The sequence below is a fragment of the Leucoraja erinacea genome, chromosome 1, assembly GCF_028641065.1.
Source record: "Leucoraja erinacea ecotype New England chromosome 1, Leri_hhj_1, whole genome shotgun sequence".
Classification (NCBI taxonomy): Eukaryota; Metazoa; Chordata; class Chondrichthyes; order Rajiformes; family Rajidae; genus Leucoraja; species Leucoraja erinaceus.
Genome location: NC_073377.1, coordinates 13,853,315 through 13,878,158, shown reverse-complemented (window position 1 = coordinate 13,878,158; position 24,844 = coordinate 13,853,315). Strand labels below are relative to the sequence as shown.

Sequence of the window (24,844 nt, the reverse complement as noted above, 5' to 3'; positions counted from 1 at the left end):
AACTCATCTGCCATTTCCTTGCTCCCCATAATAAGTTCACCCTTTTCAGGCTTCAAGGGTCCAACTTTGGCCTTAACTAGTTTTTTCCTCTTCACATACCTAAAAAAACTAAACACATTTGACGACACAGATGGCATTATATTATATGCAGTGGAGAATGTGAACAGTGCCCAAGAGATTTCATTGTCTGTCTCGTCATTTCTGTGTAGTGGACCACAGAGCTTTATCAAATGCAATCACGCATGAGGTTTGGTGCTACGTGCAGCAATGGCATGCTTGCATAAGTTGAGATCAGGTTACACCTCTTGCATTTGCATGAAGACTCTGAGTAATGTCAAACGGCTGAAATGTTTTGATATACACAGAATTAAACATGACAGGTCTGGCTGGCTTCACATGTTCAGCGGGGTTTAACTCAAAAGGGACTTAAAATGGGCCCAGATTCCGGGAGTAGTTATCCTTATCACCACGTTTGCTGCCAATGACCTCCGGTTCCATTCTGATTAGCTGTCTCTAACCAATCTGAATCATCTCCCCAAACAACCCTAACCTATGTGTAGGAAGGAACTGCAGATGCTGGTTCAAATCGAAGATAGGCACAAAATGCTGGAGTAACTGAAGCACCCTGAAGGTGGAATCTCATGTAGATAGGGTGGTAAAGAAAGCTTTTGGTGTGCTGGCCTTTATAAATCAGAGCATTGAGTTTAGAAGTTGGGATGTAATGTTACAATTGTACAAGGCATTGGTGAGACCAATTCTGGAGTATGGTGTACGATTTTGGTCGCCTAATTATAGGAAGGATGTCAACAAAATAGAGAGAGTACAGAGGAGATTTACTAGAATGTTGCCTGGGTTTCAGCAACTAAGTTACAGAGAAAGGTTGAACAAGTTAGGGCTTTATTCTTTGGAGCGCAGAAGATTAAGGGGGGACTTGATAGAGGTCTTTAAAATGATGAGAGGTATGGACAGAGTTGACGTGGATAAGCTTTTCCCATTGAGAAGAGGGAAGATTCAAACAAGAGGACATGACTTCAGAATTAAGGGACAGAAGTTTAGGAGTATCATTAGGGGGAACTTCTTTACTCAGAGAGTGGTGGCTGTGTGGAATGAGCTTCCAGTGGAAGTGGTGGAGGCAGGTTGGATTTTATCATTTAAAAATAAATTGGATAGGTATATGGACGGGAAAGGAATGGAGGGTTATGGTCTGAGTGCAGGTAGATGGGACTAGGGGAAAATAAGTGTTCGGCAAGGACTAGAAGGGCTGAGATGGCCTGTTTTCCGTGCTGTAATTGTTATATGGTTATATGGTTATAACTCAACGGGACAGGCAGCATCTCTGGAGAGAAGGAATGGGTGTCGTTTGGGTCACCCCTTCCTTCTCTCCAGAGATGCTGCCTGTCCCACTGAGTTACTCAAGCGTTTTGTATCTAACACTAACTCTAACCCATACCTATCATCTGCTACCAGCCTCTCACTCCCCCTGCATATTCATATGCCTACCCAAAAGTCTCTTAAATGCCATTTTCTTGTCTGCCAAGTCTTCCTCGAACACTTCTTTTTCTTCATTGCAACCGTGTTTCTTATATAGAACAAAGAAAATAAAACAGTACAGCACAGGAAATGGCCATTTGGTCTACAATGTTTGTGCCAAGCATGAAGGCAAGTTGATCTCATCTGCTTGTGCACGATCCATGCCCTTCTATTCCCCGCACTTCCATGTGCCCATCCAAAAGCCTCTTAAGCACCACCATAGTAACTGCCTCTGCCACCACCACCACCCCTGGCAATGTGTTCCAGTTTCCCACCAGTCTCTGTGTATAAAAGGCTTGCCGCTCGCATCTCTATATAACTAAAAGTCTTTGTCTTGTTTGTGCCCACGATGTGTCAATCTGGTTTTCCTATCTTTTCCAAACGCTAGGCCACAGCCTTCCAATTTTCACACATCCTACTCACATTTTTCCCGTCATGGCGATAAACATCTTCCCGTCACATTCCCACCGATATTTCCGAAGTTATTAATCCTTGAAATGTTAAAAACAGCTGCAAAAACTCACCCTATCCGAGTGATGTCACAATGCACTCGCAAGGCAGGACGGGACACTCCGGGAGGGAGGGGCACTCCAGCGCTCACGGTGAACGAGGAGTGGCGGCAGCTGCCAGCGCCCGACGGCCGCCCAGTACCTGGTGGGGAGGATGGTGCCGCAGGGCTGAGCCCCCGTGGACTGGGCCAGGGCTGGAGCCAAGCCTGGAGCTGGGGCTGGAGTGAGGGCCGAGCTCGGGGCTTGGGATGGAACCGAGACCAGGGCCGACAGAGAAGCCGCTGCTGGAACCAAGGACGAGTCTGGGTCCAGGATCAGGGACGAGCCCGGGGATGAAGTCAGGGCCTGCACTGGAGCCCTGGCGGTGGCCGAGCTGCCGGCTACAGTCTACAGCCAGGGCCGGGCTGAGTACAAGAACCAGGCCGTGTTCCAGGCCCTGGTGCTGCTCTACGACCTGGGTAAGTGCTGGAGCAGGGAATGGGGGTGAGGGGAGGATGATGACAGAAATGAGGAGGAGGGAGATGGGGTGGGGAGTGGGGTGGTAGAGGGAGATGGGGGGGGGGGGGTGTGGAGGGGGGAGATGGGGAGGGGAGTGGAGTGGGGTGGAGAGGCGAAAGATCCTGGGGAGGTGAGGAGGGAGAGTGGGGGGATTGAGGGAGAGGAGGGGATAGGGAAAGTAGTTGCCACGTCTACACTCCCTCTCCCGCCCCCCTCCCTCTCTACCCCCACTTTCTCTCTAGCCCCTCCCACTCCCTCCCTCACCCTCTCTACCCTCCCTCCCCACTCTACCCCCTTCCCACTCCCTCTACCCCCCCCCTCCCTCTCTCTCTCTCTACTACCCCCCCCTTTCTGCCTCTCTCCCTCTCTACCCTCCCTCTCTACTCCCCTCCCTCTCCCTCTTTACCCCCTCCCCCTCCCTCTCTAACCCCACCCCTTCCCTTCCCTATCTACCACCCCTCCCTCACCACCACCCCTCCCTGTCTAGGGATTGAAGAGGGAGGGTGAAGAGGAGGAGGAGGGAGTGCTGGGAAATGAGCCGCGCCTGTGCAGTTGGGGGCTATGCGTGAGTGGTGCAATATTGCGTTGGGGGAACGGGTGAGTGGTGGAATCTTGCGTTGGGGGAGCAGACCAAACGGGTCTACACTTGGTCTAGTCTCCATTAAACTTTCCCCTTCTCACCTCATAGCCGTCCACTGCCGCATACTTACTGCATGTTCCCAATGCACATGTGTTAAGCTTCATGCACAGTGAATGTTGCAGTCAAGGATCTGCTGTAACACCAAACTTGCATGGACCTCCCATGCAGTGCTACATCAACACAGCTTTTCAGACATATTACTATTCTGAAGCCAACTTGAGAAAGTGCCACATTAATATATACCGACTATATAACCGCCCATCGACGCCGAACATCGGGTCCGCTGACCCGCGCCACTGGACTCCCACCATCGGGTCCGCTGACCCGCGCCACTCCACCTCCCTCCAACAACCCACAGCCGTCGCCTTACCTGGAGCCTGGACTCTCCACTGGGCCTGAAGCCTTCACGCTGCTTACTCCCACTCTCCTGGGTTTGACTCCACTGGGTCCTAGTGCCAGTCGACCCAGCCTGGTCTACCTCAGTGGCAGTTCGACTGAGTCTCCTCCCCCCACCCCCTCTAACTGTGTGGCCCCTGCTCTTCCCCACCCACACCACAGCCCTCTCACCCCCCCACCCCCCCCCCCCACCCACCACCCCCCCACCACACATCGCCTCGTCCCCACCTGCCTTCCTCCGGCCCCAACCCCCATCCCTGTCGAGTGTTCACCATCCCCCCCGACCCTCCCCCTCTCCAAACACACGAATGGTCTGTCCTCAACAGAGGTCTTACCTTTGTCCCCCTCCGTCCCCACCTCAATGAATTCCGCGCCCACCACGACTTGGAGCGCTTCTACCATCGCCTCCGCCTCACAGCGTACTTCCACGGGAAGGAGTCCTCACCCCCCACTGATGACCCCTTTTCCCGTCTCCAACGCACCCCCTCCTCGTGGAACCCCCCTCGTGGCCAATTTCCGGCTTTAGAACTTTTTATCAATAACTGCCGTCGCGACATCAACCGCCTCAACTTCTCCACTCCCCTGTCTCACTCCAATCTCTCACCACATGAACGTTCTGCCATCGACTCACTCCGCAACAACCCAGATTTGGTTATCAAACCCGCTGACAAGGGAGGTGCCGTGGTAGTCTGGCGCGCCGATCTCTACAAAGCTGAGGCCACGCGCCAACTATCGGACACCTCCTCCTACTTACCCCTGGACCATGACCCCACTGACGAGCACCAGGCCACCATCTCCAGCACCATCACCAACTTCATCCACTCCAATGCCCTACCCGACCGAGCCTCCAACCTCACCGTTCCCCAGCCCCGCACAGCCCGATTTTACCTTCTCCCTAAAATCCACAAACCTGATTGTCCCGGAAGACCCATTGTCTCCGCCTGTTCATGCCCCACCGAACTCATTTCCAAATACCTTGACTCCATCCTATCACCCTTGGTTAAATCCCTCCCTACCTATGTTCAAGACACCTCAGACACTCTCCGTCGTCTCCGCGCATTCAATTCTCTAGGCCCTCACCCCCTCATCTTCACCATGGACGTCCAATCACTATACACCTCCATCCCCCACCACGATGGTCTCACAGCCCTCCGGTTCTTCCTCGACCAGAGAAGCAACCCATACCCAGCCACTGACACTCTCCTCCGCCTAGCGGAGCTGGTCCTTACCCTCAATAACTTCACGTTCGACTCCTCCCACTTCCTCCAAATACAAGGCGTAGCTATGGGCACACGCATGGGCCCCAGCTATGCCTGCCTATTTGTAGGTTACGTCGAGCAATCCTTGTTCAATACATACCAGGGCCCCCATCCCCGACCTCTACCTCCGCTACATCGACGACTGCTTTGGTGCCACCTCCTGCACCCGCACACAACTGACTGACTTCATCCACTTCACCACTAACTTCCATCCGGCACTCAAATACACCTGGACCATTTCCGACACTTCCCTACCATTCCTTGACCTCACTATCTCCATTGCAGGTGATAGACTTCTAACCGACATACACTATAAACCCACTGACTCCCATGGCTATCTGGACTACACTTCTTCCCACCCTGCTTCCTGTAAGGACTCCATCCCCTACTCCCAATTCCTCCGTCTACGCCGCATCTGCTCCACGGATGAGGCGTTCCACACCAGGACATCTGAAATGTCCTCACTATTCAGGGAACGGGGGTTCCCCTCCTCCACCATAAATGAGGCTCGCACCAGGGTCTCTTCCATACCCCGCAACACTGCTCTCTCTCCCCATCCCCGCACTCGCAACAAGGGCCGAGTCCCCCTAGTCCTCACCTTTCACCCCACCAGCCGTCACATACAAAAAGTAATCCTCCGTCAGTTTCGCCACCTCCAACGTGACCCCACTACTCGCCACATCTTCCCATCTCCCCCCATATCTGCCTTCCGCAAAGACCGCTCCCTCCATAACTCCCTTGTCAATTCTTCCCTTCCCTCTCGGTCCACCCCCTCCCCGGGCACTTTCCCTTGCAACCGCAAGAGATGCAACACTTGTCCCTTTACCTCCCCCCTCGACTCCGTTCAAGGACCTAAGCAATCGTTCCAGGTGCGACAGAGGTTTACCTGCATCTCTTCCAACCTCATCTATTGCGTCCGCTGCTCTAGATGTCAGCAGATCTATATCGGTGAGACCAAGCGGAGGTTGGGCAATCGTTTCGCCGAACACCTCCGCTCGGTCCGCAATAACCAAGCTGACCTCCCGGTGGCTCAGCACTTCAACTCCCCCTCCCACTCCGCCTCCGACCTCTCTGTCCTGGGTCTCCTCCATGGCCACAGCGAGCAGCACCGGAAATTGGAGGAACAGCACCTCATATTCCGTTTGGGGAGTCTGCACCCCGGGGGCATGAACATCGAATTCTCCCAATTTTGTTAGTCCTTGCTGTCTCCTTCCCTTCCTCAGCCCCCCTGCTGTCTCCTCCCATCCCCCAGCCTTCTGGCTACTCCTCCTTTTCCCTTTCTTGTCCCCACCCACCCCCGCCCCCGATCAGTCTGAAGAAGGGTTTCGGCCCGAAACGTTGCCTATTTCCTTCGCTCCATTGATGCTGCTGCACCCGCTGAGTTTCTCCAGCTTTTTTGTGTAACCTTCGATTCTCCAGCATCTGCAGTTCCCTCTTAAACAATATATATCGACTGATTGTTGCTTGCAACTTCTCTAAAGGGCTGCACGTTCTTCCTCCCTTTCTTTTGGAAATGTGTATTAGTGAGCTGTAAGAGTTCTGATAAAAGAACAGTGAAATAAATCTTCAATCTGTTTCCATCACCATAGATTCTTCATGTTACATATGAGGTAAGAACTAGTCCTCTATCTTCCACATTACCTGCTGTAACACACAAAGGATAATTTGGGGAACTTTGTCAGATTAATATTAATGAACTGCTCACACAACCTTCAGTTTTTGCTGCTTGCAACAGGACATATCAACTATTTATCTCGGCAGTACATCACAGTTCTCTGGTCTCACCTTTGCATTATGTCTCCATTGTAAGAAGGTAGAAATGGAAACTAGTTTTGTTTGTGTTAGTTTATTGTCACATGTACCGAGGTACAGGGAAAAGCTTTTGTTGGCTGCTGTCCAGTCAGCGGTAAGACAATACATTGATTACAATCGAGCCATTCACAGTGTGCAGATACTGGACGTTTTTCCGTTTATCATGTATCCGCACACTGTGAATGACACAGTTCGATTAAAGATGGTCCGAGCGTCTCCAATGAGGTAGATGGTAGGTTAGGACCACTCAGGAATAACTAGCTATTGGATAGAACGTAGAACAGAAGAGTCAGTGACCAGAGGACATAACATTTAAATTAGTTTAGTTTAGTTTAGTTTAGTTTAGAGATACAGCATGGAAACAGGCCCTTCAGCCCACCGCGTCAACACCAACCAGTGATCCCTGCACACTGACACTATGCTACACACTCGGGACAATTTTACATTTATACCAAGCCAATTAACTACAAACCTGTTCGTCTTTGGACCGTGGGGGGAAATCGAAGATCTCGGAGAAAACCCACGCAGATCACGGGTGAGAACGTAAAACTCCGTACAGACAGCACCCGTAGTTAGGATCGAACCCGGGTCTCCGGCACTGCAAGGCAGCAGCTTTACCGCTGCGCCCATAATTACACTTTGGTATATCAAACAAGGGCAGGACTTAGACACAGCCCTAGAGAATAAGATCTGAGAGTTCAGGTCTATGGATCCTCATTTACTCGTAATAGAATCAAAGTCAACATGAAGAAAATATAACAACTTTACACCAACATTGTTATAAACTCAAATGAGTTGTTAAGCAAATTAATTGGTGACTTTCTGGAGAGAATTGCATGGACACTTGAGGGGTAAATTTGTTTGAGCGTTTGAGGATGAAACTTGTCCATTGTCATTCTCCATCTAGCCACTGCCATTTTTTTAATGACGGTCCAAATGAGAGTCCCGACCCACAACATTACCTCTCCATGTCCTTCACAGATGCTGCCTGTCCCTCTGAGTTACTGCAGCAGTTTGTATCATAGAGTCATCGGCCCAACTTGCTCACAGAGGCCAACATGTCCCATCTACAGCGCGTTTGCCTTTGACCCATACCCCTCCAAACGTATCTATGTACCTTTTTAAACATTGTGATCGGCCTGACCTCAACTACCTCCTCCAGTAGCTCGTTCCATACACCCACCAGTCTTTGTGTAAAAATGTTACCCCTTGGTTACGATTAAATTAGGTGAGGGGGAGGGGTGATGAGGGGGAGGGGTGGTGAGGGCGAATATAGTCCATTGTTTTACCTGTGAGACGTCAGACTCGTAAAGTCACTGGGTCATAAACATAGAAACATAGAAACATAGAAACATAGAAAATAGGTGCAGGAGTAGGCCATTCGGCCCTTCGAGCCTGCACCGCCATTCAATATGATCATGGTTGATCATCCAACTCAGTATCCCGTACCGGCCTTCTCTCCATACCCCCTGATCCCTTTAGCCACAAGGGCCACATCTAACTCCTTCTTAAATGTAGCCAATGAACTGGCCTCAACTACCTTCCGTGGCAGAGAATTCCACAGATTCACCACTCTCAGTGTGAAAAATGTTTTTCTCATCTAAAGCTGCAGAAACAGGCTCTTCGTCCCATCTAATCCATGCCGACAAAGTTGAAATACTGGGCTAGTCTCATTTGCCTGCATTTGACTCATATCCCCTTAAACCCTTCCTATCCATATATCTGTCTAAATGTTTTAATAAAATTGCAATAAAAGATATTAGAGATTTCAATAGGTTCCTCTGGCAGCTCAGTCCAGAGGTAGTCTACTCACTGAGTGAAAATGTTGCTCTTGAGACCCATGTTAAATCTCTCCCCTCTCACCTTCAGCCTATGCTCATTACTTTTAGAATTTTGCACCCTGGGAAAAAAACTATGAGCGTTCACTTTATTCTGGTCACTCATGATCTTGTACACCTCAAGAATGTTTTTCCTCTCAGCCTCCTACGTGCACAAGAAAAAGTCCTAGTCTATCCACCCTCTCCCACGCAAACCCACAAGTCCAGGTAACATCCTGGTCAATTTCTTTAGCACCCTTTCTAATTTCATAACATCCTTCGATCAATTGGGCAGCCAGAAATGCACACAGTACTTCAAATGCGGTCTCACCAATGACTTACATAGCTGCATCATGAGATGCCAACGTTTATACTCAACGTAGACACAAAAAACTGGAGTGACTCAGCGGGTCAGGCAACATCTCTGGAAAAAAGGAATGGGTGACGGGTTAAGGCCCTTCCTCAGACCCAAAACGTCACCTATTCCTTTTCTCTAGAGATGCTGCCTGACCTGCTGAGTTACTCCAGCTTTTTATATCTACGGTTTAAACTAGCATCTGCAGTTCCTTCCTACACATTTATGCTCAATGCTCTGCCCAATGAAGGCAACAATGCCAAGTGACTTTCACCACTACTGAGCAGTCATGCACCTGAACTCCCGGATGGCGGACAATACTCTTCATGGCTCTACAATTTACTGTGTAAGTCCTGCCCTTGTTTGACATACTAAAGTGTAACTCCTTACACTTGTCAGAGTTATATTCCATTTGCCATTCTCCGGCCTACCTTTCCAGCTGATCTAGATCTTATTGTAAATGTAGATAGCTTTCCTCGATGTCCACTTCACCACCAATTTTGCTGTCATCTGTAAATTTACTGACAATGTAAACTACAATGTCATTCACATCGTTAACGTATATTAAATAAACAGCAGCGGACCCAGCATCAGCCCTGCAGTACTCCACTGGTGACAGGCCTCCGATCAGAACAACATCCCTCCACAACTACTCTTTGGTAGACTGTCACAACCTTTCCCCCACTTTTCACTCAAGGGCATAGCTTTAAGATGAGAGGGTGAAAGTTTGATGGAGCTGTGCGGGACCTGGACTTAACATGAACAGGCACCGCTCATGAGAACTGCGGGCTCACTAGACTATTTTTATACACTTGCTAATCAAGGATTAGGGGTATGGCAATATATATATGCCATTTATTGTCACTATACATGTACAGTGAAACTGAAAGCTGCTCGTACTCAGTGCATACATACAATTTAGCACAAAAAACAAGAAACAGAAAACAAAAACAGAAGGGAAGGGGGGGGGGGGGGGGGGGGGTGGGGCAGGAGAAATGCACAATTCTGCGGCGCTACATACATATATACAGATGGAAGTCCGTGTTGGGCGGTGTAGTCAGTGCATGTGTGAATTTGAATTAAGAGTAGTTATAATTCTCGGAAAACAACTATTCCTGAGACTATTTGTCCTGGATTTGATGCACCTATAGCGCCTTCCAGAGGGCACAGGTTAACAGTCCAAACGCAGGATGGGAGCTGTCTTTGATGATTTTCTTGCCCTAGACCAAGGCAAAGTGGAGGTGTAGATGTGAATCAGGGAGGGAAAGGGCAACCATGATCTTCTGCGCTGTCCTAGTTACCCTCTGAAGCCTCTCCCTGTCTGCCATGGTGCAGCTGCCATACCATGCTGTAATGCAGTATGTCAGCAGGCTCTCGATGGACGAGCGGTAGAAGGTCACCAGCAGGGTAGAGTCCAGGTTGTGCTTCCTGAGGACCCTCAGGAAGTGCAGCCGCTGCTGAGCCTTCTTGATGACCGCTGTCGTGTTGTCTGTCCAGGAGATATCAGCAGCGATATGGACGCCGAGAAACCGGAAGGTGTTGACCCTCTCCACACACTTGCCGTTGATGTGTAGGGGGACTAAGTCGGTGCTGTGCCTCCTGAAGCCGACAATGAGCTCTTTTGTTTTCCTGGTGTTCAGAGCCAGATTGTTTTCTGAGCACCAGGTTGTCAACTTCAGGACTTCCTCTCTGTAGGCTGCCTCGTCTCCCTTTGAAATAAGTCCGACTACAGTAGTGTCGTCAGCAAACTTGACGTCGCGGTTGTTGTTGTGGGCCGGACTACAGTCATAGGTGTAGAGACAGTATAAGAGGGGGCTTAGCACACAGCCCTGTGGGGAGCCGGTACTCAACCTGCGAGTGGAGGAGAGGTGGGGGCCGAGTCTCACAGTCTGGGGCCGGTTGGTGAGGAAATCCTTTATCCAGGCACATGTGAGAGTGGGGAGGCCGAGAGTGACCAGTTTACCAATGAGAATGTCCAGAATGATTGTATTAAAAGCTGAGCTATAATCCACAAAGCGCATCTGGACGTAGCTCTGCCCCTGCTCCAGATGGCTCAGCACAGAGTGGAGACAGCGGTAATGGTGTCTTCTGTGGATCTGTTTTGGCGATAGGCGAATTGAAGGGGGTCGAAGTCTGGAGGGAGAAACGTCCTTGATGTGCTGGAGGACCAATCTCTCGACAGCACTTCGTGATTACCGGAGTGAGGGCCACAGGACGGTGGTCATCAAGGCTGGTGGGGATACTTTTCTTCTTCGGCACTGGGACGATGTGGCTGATTTTAGGCAGGAAGACGGAATAACTGCCTGGTCCAGGAAGAGGATGAAAGAGTCTGGTGAAAATGGCAGTGAGACTGGGGCGGGGGTTCACGCTTTGAGCACCTTACCAGGGACCCAAACTGGGCCAGAGCTTCTTGAGGTTCACTGCCAGGAGCACCCGTCATGACATCGAATGGCCCAGACAGTGAGTGGAGTAGTAAAAGGAGCCAGGTGAGGTGGGAACAGGGCTGTAGCAGATGAGTGCTGCTGTTGTGATGTTTCAAAGCGGGAGAAGAAGCAATTTAGCTTTTCTGCTAGCAGCGCACTCAGGTCTTCTGACTTTGTGGCACAGCCTCTGTAGTTTGTTATGTCTTGTATGCTACGCCATATCTCCCGTGTATTATTGCTGGACAAGTGGGACTCTATGCTCCTCTTATGGTCCGCTACTGCTGTGATTCCCAACCTGGGGCATATGGCCCCAAAGAGGCCATGGCAAATTTCAGGGGGCCACAGAAACACTTTGGGATTTAGGGGGCCACAGGTTCAATGAAGGGGGCCACAGAGCTACCACCCTGTTGCCTCCTAAATTTCAGTTCTAATAAATTTAAATCTATGTAGTTGAAATATTTTTGATGTTTGTGGGATAGAATAAAAGTAAATATATGTGCGATTAATAGATACTGATATTTTTATGGAAGGTATTATAATATTGAAATATTTTTTTTCCGCAAATAATGTCAGGGGGGGCCACAGAAAAATTAAAAGATCCCAAGGGGGCCATGAGCTAAAAAAGGTTGGGAACCACTGCTCTACTGGACTGTTTATATGAAAACAAATTTACGGTGTTAGTTTAGCATGTGTGGCATGGTAGGGTGGCGCAGTGGTAGATTTGCTCCTTGGATTTTGCCCGGATGCTCCGGTTTACTCCCACACTCCAAATATGTTTGTAGGTCAATTTGGCTTCGGTAAAAATTGTAAATTGTCCTTAGTGTTCAGGATAGATCTAGTGTACAGGGATTGTTGGTTGGTGTGGACTCAGTGGGCCAAAGGGCCTGTTTCCGCGCTGTATCTCTGAACTAAAATTTTTGGTTAGTCCAGAGATACAGTGCGGAAACAGGCCCTTCGGCCCACCATGTCCGCACTGACCAGCGATCACCACACATTAACACTATCCTACACACACTTAGGACAATTTACACTTATACCAAGCCAATTTACCTACATATCTGTACATCTTTGGAATGTGGGACGAAACCGTAGAGAAAGTACAAACTCCGTGCAGATGCACCAGGAGTCGGGATCGAACCCGGGTCTCCAGTGTTGCATGCGCTGTAAGGCAGCAACTCTGACGCTGCGCCACCGTACCGCTTTTACAAATGCGACAAAAAAAGCACTGTTGAACCATTGATCCACGTCTGGCCGTTTACAGACTTTTGTGACCTGAGAACCAGCCCTTTTCCCCTTCACATGTGCACATCTCCATGTTTGGGCATTGAGTTCCTACATTGGCTCCACGCAGGAGTCAGTAGGTATCTTTCCCCCACCCTGCACCTGTCAACGAGTGCTGATTGAGGTTGAGTAGGCCCAACTATCAAATGGTTGTCTCATCAGGTACATCAGCAGGCTGCCGCCCATTCTAATCAACTCTTTGGTTACCCTCCAGGCATTGAGAGTGTTGTAAATCAAATATTGGCTGAAGTCAGCAGTGCCAACAGCTCCAGACTTGTAAACTCAAGGAGTCAGCATGCCAGAGATGATGACAGTAAATCTGCTCTTTGAAAGAAACAATAACACAAATTACATGTTAAAACATTACATAAACTGAACTCACCCAACAGCCTCCCGGGTGTTTATTTAAGGCTTAATATTTATAGTGAGGACATGATTGGATCCCACCTACACCAGCAATGCCTTTAACTGGAATCATTCCATTTCTAGTGGACAGGAGCACTTGACAGTACCCTGTGGCCTTTGGAGGTGTTATACCTCTTACCCCGACTTCCTTTAGACTTAACTTCAGATACAGGAAACAGGCCCGTCGGCTCACCGAGAGACCACACCAACTAGCGGTCACTCCGTACACATGCACAATCCCTACACGCACTTGGGACAACTTACAATTATACCGTAGGCAATTAACCTCCAAACCTGTGCGTCTTTTAGAGTGCGGGAGAAAACCGGAGCAACCCGGAAAAAAAACCCCCACGTGGTCACAGGGAGAAACCATAAGCAGGATCGAACCCGGATCTCTGCCGCTTTAAGGCAGCGACTCTACCACTGGGCCACCGTGCCACCCAACTGTCCCTCTCCCCACTCTACCCCCACACCAACTCCCCCCCCCCCCCCCCCATATTGAAACATGCCATTTTATCCTTCATTATGGATTATAGAAGCAGAATTGCACAGATCGATTCATCATTGGGTATAAGTAATATATATATATTATAGGCCACAATAGTCAGCGACTTTATTTGTCACATACACATACAGTACAGTGAAATGAAAGTAGCAATGCCTACGGGATTGTGCAAAAACAACAGAACAACAGAATAGAACCAGTATTTACATTAAAGAAAAGATACAACAGTAACTACGCCCTGGTGAGATCAGAGTTTACAGTCCTGACGGCCTGTAGGAAGAAACTCCAACTCATCCTCTCTGTTTTTGCAGTGTGATAACGGAGGCGTTTGCCTGACCGTAGCAGCTGGAACAGTCCGTTGCTGGGGTGGTAGGGGTCCTTCATGATCTTGTTGGCTCTGGATCTGCATCACCTGGTCGAACGCATTACTCTCTGCAGAGCCTTCCTGTCCTGGGCGGAGCTGTTGCCAAACCAGATCGAGATATTTCCGGTCAGGATGCTTTCTACTGCACCAGAGTAGAAGGATTGAAGGATCCTCAGAGGGACTCTGAATTTCCTCAGCTGCCTGAGGTGGTAAAGGCGCAGCCTTGCCTCACCAGTGCGCAGTGTGTGTTGTTCAAGTCAGATCCTCTGTGATGTGGACACCCAGGTATTTAAAGCTGCTCACCCTATCCACAGTATCCCCATTTATCCCCAGTGGCGTGTACGTCCTCGGTTGTTGTGCCCTTCTAAAGTCCACAATCAGTTTTAGTGCCATTCAAGAGGAGGCTGTTGTTCTGGCACCAGTGCCAGATCAGCCACTTCCACCAGGTAGGCCTATCATCATTATCGGAGATCAGGTCCACCACCACAGTATCATCAGCAAACTTGATGATGGAGTTGGAGCTGGAGGAAGAACCTGGCCACCCAGTCATGTGTGTACAGGGAGTACAGTGGGAGGCTGAGCACGCAACCCTGGGGGGATCCTGTGTTCAGGGTGAGGGGGTTGGAGGTATGTCTCCCCATCTTGACCAATAGCAAGGAGGAGTTGGGGGAATAGATATGCAGGTAGATCATTGAAAGATGTACAAACAATAGGGTTATTAGCGTGAGTGATTTTATCTTCCCCAACATTGACTGTGGCTGCCTTAAGGGCCTGTCCCACTTACGTGATCTTGGCTCACAAATTACACAACCTTGTAGTCGCTTGAGGTGTACGGGCAACGTATGGCCGCGCGGGGTCGGATCACTTAGAAGCGGGGAGTTGTGCGGGGCTGGTCCCAACATCACGCGGGGCTCCGAAATTCTGACAGTGGCCGAAATCTTCACGCGCCAACGGCATGTCAGCACACAGGCGCATTGCGGTCGTACGCAGCGTCTTGACGTCGTACGCAGCGTCTTGCTGGTGTATGCAGTGTCTTGACGGCGTACGCCTAGTGCGTGGCGTTGCGTGATGACGTCACCGCCCGGCGTGGCGTTGCGTGATGACGTCACTGCCCGACGCCGTGCGAGGCCCAAATTCAGTCGGCCCGCCTCCTGCCCAGCTGATTGGTAAGCATGATGCAAATTACGTCATGCGCGAACTTAGCGTGTACTTAGCGCGAACTTCGTGTGAACTCCTCTTCTGTTTGGTCGTGCCAAACGCACGCAGTCGCATGCAAGTGGGATAGGTCCTTTAGTGCCGGGGACTTAGATGGGACTGTATTTGTTAGGTACATCTAAGAGGGTTTCCCAACCATAGTCCAACCAGAGAAGTGGCCCCACTTGGCTTTGCCTGGCCAGATAATCAAAGTCGACTTAGGAGAACAGTGTTCATCATTCCATAAGTTTGAAATTAGTTATTGATAGGATGAGACTGGCGAATCTTCTAAATTGGGGGAAAACAAATAACAACAGTGTGAGGCAGGAATGGAGAGAATAAATTGGTAAACAGTCCCATAGGTCCCTCCAGAAGATTAGGTCACATGGGCTACATGGTGAAGTGGCAAATTGTAGCCCAAATTGACTTGTCCATAGAAGATTGAGGGTAGAAGTTCAGGAGCGGTTTTCTGACTGGAAGTCTGGTGTGTGGTGTTTTGCAAGAACCAATGCAGGAACCTCTGTTATTTGAAATATGTATTAATAATTTGGATGAAATTATAGGCGGTTTGTAAATTTGTAGATGACATGAAAATTAGTGGAGTTGTGCGTGTGTGGGAAATTGCCAAATGATACAGCAGCATATATCTGTCAGTATATCTGTCTCTTATGATCCAATGATCTTAGCTGGAATCATATCCTGCTGGAGGTGCCCCCCGGGGTGCAGAGGAGGTAGGGCGAGGAGAGGGACATTGCAGCAGCCTGGGCCTTACCTGGGCTTACCTGGATCAGGGACACAACAATGCTTCCAACATGTGGACCGGACTTGGACTTTGGACTTTTGCTTTGTAGACGGTGCCAAAATATGGTGACTGTGCATTTGCGGGTAATGCAAAATAATTTAACTGTGCTGTGCAATAAAGAACCATTGACCCATTGGAAATTTGGGCAACGAAATGGCAGATGGATTTTAATCGTGATAAGTGTGAAATTGTGCAATTTGGGAAATCAATTATATTGTAAGAAGGAAGGCAAAATTTATATTCGATACCCTGAGTGATGAAGGCAAGCATGCTGTGAGCCTTCATCAGCCTGGCTCATATGAGCTCCTGCAAAATGGCCTCTTTTCAGGATCACCCAAATGGCTGCCAAGTACCTTGGGGTGCCCTGAGTTTGTGAAAGACACTTTATCGCCACCGATCTTTTCATTATGATTGAATGAAACGATCCCTGATATTAGTGTCCTGCGTTTATAATGTCTCCAAAACTGTACAGTCTTGGTTGAGAATTGGTACAGTGACTTGCTTGAAGAATTTGTCCGATGACCTTTAGAAAACTAGTGGAATAATGAGATGGTGTTTATAACAGAAGATTTGGATTCTTCCAGATTGATGCATAAAAAATGTTGTGGCCTTTCTCCTGTTAAAACGTTTTTTTTTTTTAATGTACATTTGACAAATAACTATAATAAAATCCATGCTCATGCCTCTAGTTTTCTCCTCTCTGTCTCTCAGTCTGATGAAGTGTCTCGACCGAAACATCAAGAACGGAGACGAGGAAACACTTTTTCGCACAGAGTAGTGAGTCTGTGGAATTCTCTGTCTCAGAGGGCGGTGGAGGTAGGTTCTCTGGATGCTTTCAAGAGAAAGCTAGATAGGGCTCTTAAAAATAGCGGAGTCAGGGGATATGGGGAGACGGCAGGAACGGGGTACTGATAGTGGATGATCAGCCATGATCACATTGAATGGCGGTGCTGGCTCAAAGGGCCAAATGGCCTACTCCTGCGCCTATTGTTTATTGTCTATTGTCACCCATTCCTTTTCTCCAGAGATGCTGCCTTAACCGTTGAGTTACTCCAGCATTTTGTGTCTATCTTCAGTGTAAATCAGCATCTGCAGTTCTTGCATATACAACAAGATCCAAATTGCTGGAAATATGCAGCAACATTTACACAGACATTTTTTTGCCAGAATAAGCCAGTTCTTTCTTTCAGGTTTAGCATCAAGCGGCAAGATTGCACCATCATTCCAGTGCCTAAAGCCAGGCATGTTTGAACCAAGCCAGGGTCCAGGCATGTAAAGTTTTCACATGCTGCTGCCTGGGTTGGAACCAGCACAGTGGCAAGGCGGATCGAGCAGCTGCCTCCCAGTTCCAGTAACCCGGATTCAATCCAAACCTCTGATGCTTTCTGGATGTAGTTTGCACGTTTTCCCTGTGATCCCATGAATTTCTCCCAAGATCCCAATGTCGTGAATGGTAGAATCAACATGGCGACTCACCTGTATAATTTTGAAAAGCAGTCTCTATTTTAATGTTCTTACGTGGGAACAAATTTGCCTTCAGCAAAGGTGCATAATGTAATAATAATTCTATGAAGAGGCCAGTGCCCATGGAAGAATCCATCCCTGCTTTGCAAAGTGCCAGATCCTGGTGTTTCCATGCTGTCCTTGCTTCTAGTTTTAGAGATAGTTTAGAAGCACTTTCTCATCCACTGTATGCATTGTAATTGTGTATTGTCTTTCCACTGACTGGTTAGCACGCAACAAAAGCTTTTCACTGTAACTTGGTACACGTGACAATAAACTAAACTGAACTAAAGAGAGAGCTAGATAGGGCTCTTAAAAATAGCAGGGGGTATGGGGAGAAGGCAGGAACGGGGTACTGATTGGGGATGATCAGCCATGGTCACATTGAATGCCGGTGCTGGCTCGAAGGGCTGAATGGCCTACTCCTGCACCTATTGTCTATTGTCTAAACTAAACTGACTGGGGATGATCAGAAGCATGATTTACAAGCCTGCATTGAATGGAGAGGAAACCGGAGTGCTGGCTCGAAGGGGATATGGGGAAAAAGCTGGGGTAATGGCCTCACTCCGGTGCACCTATGGCCTTCCTGCACCTATTTTCTATGTTCTATGTTTCTAACTTGAAGGAAACCTACGCAGCAGTAACAAAGAGAACATGCAAACTCCACACAGACAGTCCCCGAGATCAGGATGGAACCTGAGTCTCTGGCGCCATGAGGCAGCAGCACTACCAGCTGCACCACTGTGTCGCCCTTGTCTTTACTGGTTAGGGAGATTCCCATTGGAGTAGACTAGACAAGTAACTGCAATGCACTTTACAGTTGGTACATACAACAGACAAGGTGCGCTGGCTGTGGACAGCATTAATGCTTGGGTTAAGTAATGTACCATTCAAGTGAGTTGCTTTGGCTTGGATGATTTTGTGTGTTGGAGTTGCAGTCATCCAAACAAGTGGAGCGTTTTCCATCATTTTCCTGATCTTGTAATGGTGGTAGTGTCCAGAGGTGGCAACGAGGTGAACGTCTTCATGCTGAAATGTGTAGGAAGTTACGGGCCTGCGGGCTTCGATCTTCAGTTCTCTACTGGATGGTACACAGGCAGCTGTGGAGGCCAAGTCAATGGATAATATTAGGGTGGGGATTGGCAGATTCTTAACTAGTACAGGTGTCAGGGGTTATGGGGGGAAGCCAGGAGAATGGGGTTGAGAAGGAAAGATAGATCAGCTATGATTGAATGGTGGAGTATAATTGATGGGCTGAATGGCCCATTTCTGCTCTATAACCTATGCACTTAAGAACTTCTGACACTAGAGGCTGGTGGTTACAACATACCACAATGACCCCTGCACTAGAGGAAGATTGCTCAACCTTCCCAAAAGCAATCTTCTGCTGCCCCTGCCTTTGCTGTTCCTCCTTTTAAACCAGAACTTTAATAACCTAAACCCTTTTCCCAGGGGTGGGAATATCCAACACGAGAGGTGCGAGGAGGCTATAAGGTGAGAGGGGGAGAGATTAATGGAGAAACGCAGAGCAAGTTATTTACACCGAGAGTGTTGCGGGCTTAGAATGAACTACCAGAGATGGTGGTGGAAGCAGATATAATAGTGGCGTTTGAGATTTTAGATAGGCACATGGAAGTGCTGGAAATAGAGAGATATCGATCATGTAAAGCAGATGTGATCAACTTAACTAGACAACATGTTCAGCACAAACATTATGGGGCAAAGGGGCGGATCCTGCGCTCTACTCTTTTGTATTCTGCATTAATAATTTCAGCCTTTGATTTAAGTCATGGTTTAATTTAGCTTAGTTTAGTTTAGTTTAGTTTAGTTTAATTTAGTTTAGTTTAGTTTAGTTTAGAGATACAGTGCGGAAACAGGACATTCGGCCCACCGGATCCGTGCCAACCAGCAATCCCCGCACATTAACACTATCCTCCACCCACTAGGGACAATTTTTACCAAGCCAAATAACCTACAAACCTGTACGTCTTTGGAGTGTGGGAGGAAACCGAAGATCTCGGAGAAAACCCACGTAGGTCACAGGGAGAACGTACAAACTCCACACAGACAGCACCCGTAGTCGGGGATCGAACCCGGGTCTCCGGCGCTGCTTTCGCTCTACGGCAGCAACTCTACCGCTGCGCCACCGTGACCAGTATTGAATTCTGTAGGTGGGCATATGATTGGTGAAGTTTAGAGTGCCCTTCACACCATCGCTCACGAGAACTAGAGAGAGGACTGGACATTGAAAATGGCGCCAAAACACGACGCCTCTTGCATGCAGGCTCAGTGGACTACTTCTGTACGCTTTGCTAATCGGGGGATTATTCTTGGCATGGTATGGCAATACACTGCTGGGCTGTTTGTAAACAAATGTCACTGTACTTCGGTACATGTGACATTAAACTAAACTAACTGAGAAAAAGAATTTCACTAAACCTGAGCACATGTGCCATTGAACCTCTCGAAATTCAGAAGGTCTGGTCCTTCAGAAGATGCCCATTAAAAAAAGTGAGTGCAGTGTCAGTGACAATCTTTCATTCGCTACAGGTTTTACAATTTAGTTAAACATATTTCCCTCAAAGCAGCAGCGCTCCTGTCCTGACTTGCAAGTGATCTCAAACTTCAGAGTAGCAGCTGCATTATTTGAATAATTATTTTCTGGTGAAATTGTTGCAGTCAGACCATTATAAAATGTCACTCTGCCAGCAGTAGTTACAGCCTGTCTCCTTCAGACAAACATTTTTTTTTAACTGTAGAAATCTGAAATAAAGTCAGAAAATGTTTAAAAAAAACTACGCTCAGCATGTTAGACAGCATCTGTGGAGAGAGAAGCAGAGGTAACATCTCCACCCTGTGATATTACTTCTATTTCTCTCTCCACGGATGCTGCTTGACCTGCTGAGTGTTTTGAGCTTTCTCTGGTTTCATTTTGGATTTCCACATCCCGCAGTTTTCTTTAATTCTTTTTCAAAACTGAGATTTGACAAAGGGTAATCGACTTGAGACGTTGGCTCCATTTCACATTCCATTGATGCTCCATTGAGTGGTTCCTGTATTTTCTGCCCTAGGCTGCCGTAGATTCCATAACCGCATCGTGCCATTTGGTGTAATAGTTGGCCAAGAAAATATATCCATGTCCAGGTAATCCTGTTCTTTCCATCTGCGATGAACTTCATGATCTTAGCTCCTGAATTGCTGGAATCTGAAGCACAATTATGCGATTTAGCGTCTGTATTCTGTATGGCCATTCACAACCTCGGGATTCTCATGTTCCAAGTGTAGTAATTGCTGTTATTGAGACATGCAACACACAATGGTCTCCTGCCACATGCAATGTTCCCACCTAATCCCATTCGCTGTCACTTGGGCCGTAGCAATGGCTCAATGTTGCTTTTATTGTCACATCTGCTCACAAAGTGAATACTTTTCCTTACATACAGCCCAGTGGAGTATTGTCATACCCCCGATCCCAGATTAGCACGTGTACAGAAATAGTCTGCTGAGCCCTCATGCAAGAGGTGCCATGTTTTGGCACCATTTTCAAAGTCCACGCTCCAGGCAAGTCCCAGGCTGTTGCGGGGCCTCCAGCCATCTCCTTCCTTGGACGCCACGTCCCTCTCCTCGCCCGTCCACCTTTGTTCCCCGGGGGGGTGCCTCCCGCAGTTGACATTAGGCCACATCCTGGTTTCCCATCCCCGCTCATTGCACATCGTCGCTGGCTCCAACTCTCCGGTCTCTGGTCATCAGGGATGAGCAGGGGCCGGCACGGCAGCCTCCCTCTCCCAGGCTGGCGATGTGCTGGGTCCAATGAGCAAGTCAAGTCAAGTCAAGTTTATTTGTCACATACACATACGAGATGTGCAGTGAAATGAAAGTGGCAATGCTCGTGGAACAACAAAACAACCAAACAAATTATAAACACAATCATAACACACATATTATTTTACATAATAAATAATAGAAGGAAAATCGTTCTGTACAGTTAGTCCCTGGTGAGAAAGGCGTTTACAGTCCGAATTGCCTCTGGGAAGAAACTCCTTCTCAACCTCTCCGTTCTCACTGCGTGGCAACGGAGGCGTTTGCCTGACCGTAGCGGCTGGAACAGTCCGTTGCAGGGGTGGAAGAGGTCTCTCATGATTTTGTTTGCTCTGGAGTTGCACCTCCTCTTGTATAGTTCCTGCAGGGGGGTGAGTGAAGTTCCCATAGTGCGGTCGGAGACGGCCCGAACGCACTACTCTCTGCAGAGCCTTCTTGTCCTTGGCAGCAGCAATTCCCAAACCATGATGGTAATGTTCCCAGGAAGACAAGATGCTGATTCTTCTTGACCAGAGTAGAGCTGCGTAGAAGCACTGGAGGATCCTCGGAGACACTCTGAATTTCCTCAATTGCCTGAGGTGGTAAAGGCGCTGCCTTGCCTTACTCACCAGTGCTGAGGCGTGTGATGACCATGTCATATCCTCAGAGATGTGGACTCCCAGATATTTAAAACAGTTCACCCTATCCACAGGATCCCCATTTATGGTGTTACTCAATGGAGTGTACAGTCCTCGGATGATGTGCCCTCCTAACGTCCATGATCAGCTCCTTCGTTTTTTTGATGTTCAAGAGGAGGCTGGCACCAGAGCAGGAGGCCGGCACGGAGACTGTACGTGCAGCTGTGGGAGATGGGGGGTGGCGTCTACCCCTTCAACCATGGTGACTCAAGTAAAGTGGAGAAAATTATTCCCAATTTGGAAACCGCAAACAGTAACATGGTAATAAAGGGATAATCTGCTCCAATGGTGGTGGTTGAGAAGATATACGATAGTGATGTTTAACGGAGTGGGAGATTGCAACCTTCACGTGGTCCACCCCATTTCGACAAATGCAATCAACCTGGCGTGCACAATCAAATCAGATCAAATAGAACAAGTTGTCCTACAACTTTAGGCTGTGCATGCCATACGAAAGAAGAAGTGACGTTTAACAGGCTTTTAAATAGGCATATGGATATGCAGGGAATGGAGGGATATGGATCACAGGACGGCCACATTGGCGCAGCAGTACAGTTGCTGCCTTACAGTGCTTGCAGGGTCAGATACCCAGGGTCAATCCCGACTATGGGTGCTGTCTGTGCGGAGTTTGTACGTTCTCCCACACTCCAAAGACGTACAGGTTTGTAGGTCATTTGGCTTCGTGTATGGGTGAGAAGAATTGTCCCTAGAGTGTGTCAGCATGTGTTAATGTGCGGGGATCGCTGGTCGGTGCAGACTTGGTGGACCGAAGGCCCTGTATCCCCGCTGTATCTCTAAACAAAACAAAACTAAACTAAGGAAGTTTGATGCAGACTGTGTGCTGAAGAGTCTGTTCTTGTGCTGTACAGTTATAAATACCAGCTGGTTTAGCAGGATAGGTTCCCCGTTTTTCTTTGAAATGAAGATTTTCTGACTTTTCAGATAGAACCTCAGTCTGATTTGGAAATAAATGTATTTCTATTCATTGGATTATTTTCAGGATTTGGATCGGTGTCCATAGTGAGATTTGATTTCACAACTTATCATTCAGACGCACAAATAAAATTGAAATAAAAACAGGCAGGTGATATGTTGTTTATGGGGCTGGAGGCCTGTGACTAGTGGTGTGTCTCAGGGATCAGTGCTGGGCCCTTTGCTGTTTCAGGATTATATCAACTATTTGGATGAGTATGTAGAAGGTATGGTTAGTAAATTTGCAGATTATACTGTGGTATTGGTGACAGTATATTGTGGCAGGTGCTTTAAAAGACATTTGCATACGTACATGGATAGGAAAGGTTTAGAGGGATACTAGACTAAGTGGCCATGTTCACATGGGAGGGCTGGTCCCCCAACGCAATATTCCACTTCTCCACCAATTCCAATATTGGTGGCCAGTGGGGGACTTTCTGGAGTGCTAGTATGGGTGTAGTGGACTAAAGGGAGTGGTTTCCAGAGGGTTAGTATGGATATTGTGGGCCAAATGGATTCTTGGGCTGGCATCTCAGTCACTCCGGCTTGGTGGGCTGGCAGCTCAGTCACTCCGGCCTGGTGGGCTGGCAGCTCAGTCACTCCGGCCTGGTGGGCTGGCAGCTCAGTCACTCAGACTTGGTGGGCTGGCAGCTCAGTCACTCAGACTTGGTGGGCTGGCAGCTCAGTCACTCAGGCCTGGTGAGCTGGCAGCTCAGGCACTCAGGGCTGGTTGGCTGGCAGCTGCACTCAGGGCTGGTTGGCTGGCAGCTCAGTCACTCATAGCTGGTGGGCTGGCAGCTTAGTCACTCAGGGCTGTTGGGCTGTCACTCACAGCTATTCCTTGAAATTCCATTCAAGGCAAGGTGCAGGCTACCACATTCAATTGCATAGCATTTCAGGCAGAGTGCAGGCCACCAAATAGCCAAACAACTCATTGCATTGCCACTAAGGGCAAACAAATCATTTATTGCAAGTACATTGCAGACTCAAATTTCAGTTGATTCACAGCTTAGAATGAGAGTCGTGGCCTCTCCCTCGCGATCTTGCTGAGTGACTGACTCACATCCAGGCATTCGGGATTTTATAGTCCTGCCCCCCCCCCCTCCCCCCTCCCCCAGAAGGGGCATTACCTTCATCACGGTGATTGACAGGTGAGAGGATCTCAAGGTTTTTAAACACTCATAACGTTTTTATTTTTCATCGATGGGAAAAATCCACAGGGCCTGCTCAGTGGAGGAGGACTGAGTAAGATGGCCAAAAATCACAGCGATATATGCTAGCGTTTTTTTCTAAAATCAATATACAGCACAGACAGGAAGTGGTCAAGATGACACTTTTAATTATATAGAAGGGCCAAATACGGGCAGATGGGACTAGTGTCGAGGGAGAGTCTTGGCTGGCATGGGCAAGGTGGGCCGCCGAACCTGTTTCTGTTTCTGTTTGTATGACTCCATGGCTCTTTGACATGCTGGATGCACACAGCAGGTCAGCTGGCAAATGTAGGAAGAAAGCCAGAATTAAACTCTGTCAGAGATTAATCATCAGAACTGGAATGGGAAGAAAACAAATAAGTATCAATCTGCAAGGAAGCGTGAGGAGGGTGGAGAGTTAAGGAAAACTCTGATGGGGTGAGGCCAGGGTTATCTAGGTGATATGCAGTAGAAAGGGCTCTCTTGTCAATGGGTCTGCTGTATCTGGTGTTTTTTAATCTGCCATAAATTTGGCTGCATTGTTAGCATTGTTTCCTTCTTTCCATTGGAGAGGGTAGCACAATAGACAATAGACAATCGGTGCAGGAGTAGGCCATTGGGCCCTTCAAGCCAATATCGCTATTCAATGTGATCATGGCTGATCATCCACAATCAGTACCCCGTTCCTGCCTTCTCCCCATATCCCCTGACTCCGCTATTTTTAAGAGCCCTATCTAGCTCTCTCTTGAAAGCATCCAGAGAACCTGCCTCCACCGCCCTCTGAGGCAGAGAATTCCACACTCACCACTCTCCGTGAGAAAAAGCATTTCCTCATCTCCATTCTAAATGGCTTACTCCTTATTCTTAAACTGTGGCCCCTGGTTCTGGACTCC

At 48.4% G+C, this 24,844-nt stretch overlaps 1 protein-coding gene across 2 annotated transcripts in view; it reads left to right on the top strand.

The window, feature by feature from the left end:
• The first annotated feature begins 2,481 nt into the window (after positions 1 to 2,481).
• ccdc142 (coiled-coil domain containing 142) overlaps positions 2,482 to 24,844 on the top strand; it is a 363,715-nt gene continuing 341,352 nt past the window's right edge. For both annotated transcript variants that reach the window (XM_055652590.1, XM_055652501.1), the window contains exon 1: positions 2,482 to 2,497. The gene's annotated coding sequence lies outside the window, so the exon portion shown is untranslated. The remainder of the gene's footprint in view (positions 2,498 to 24,844) is intronic.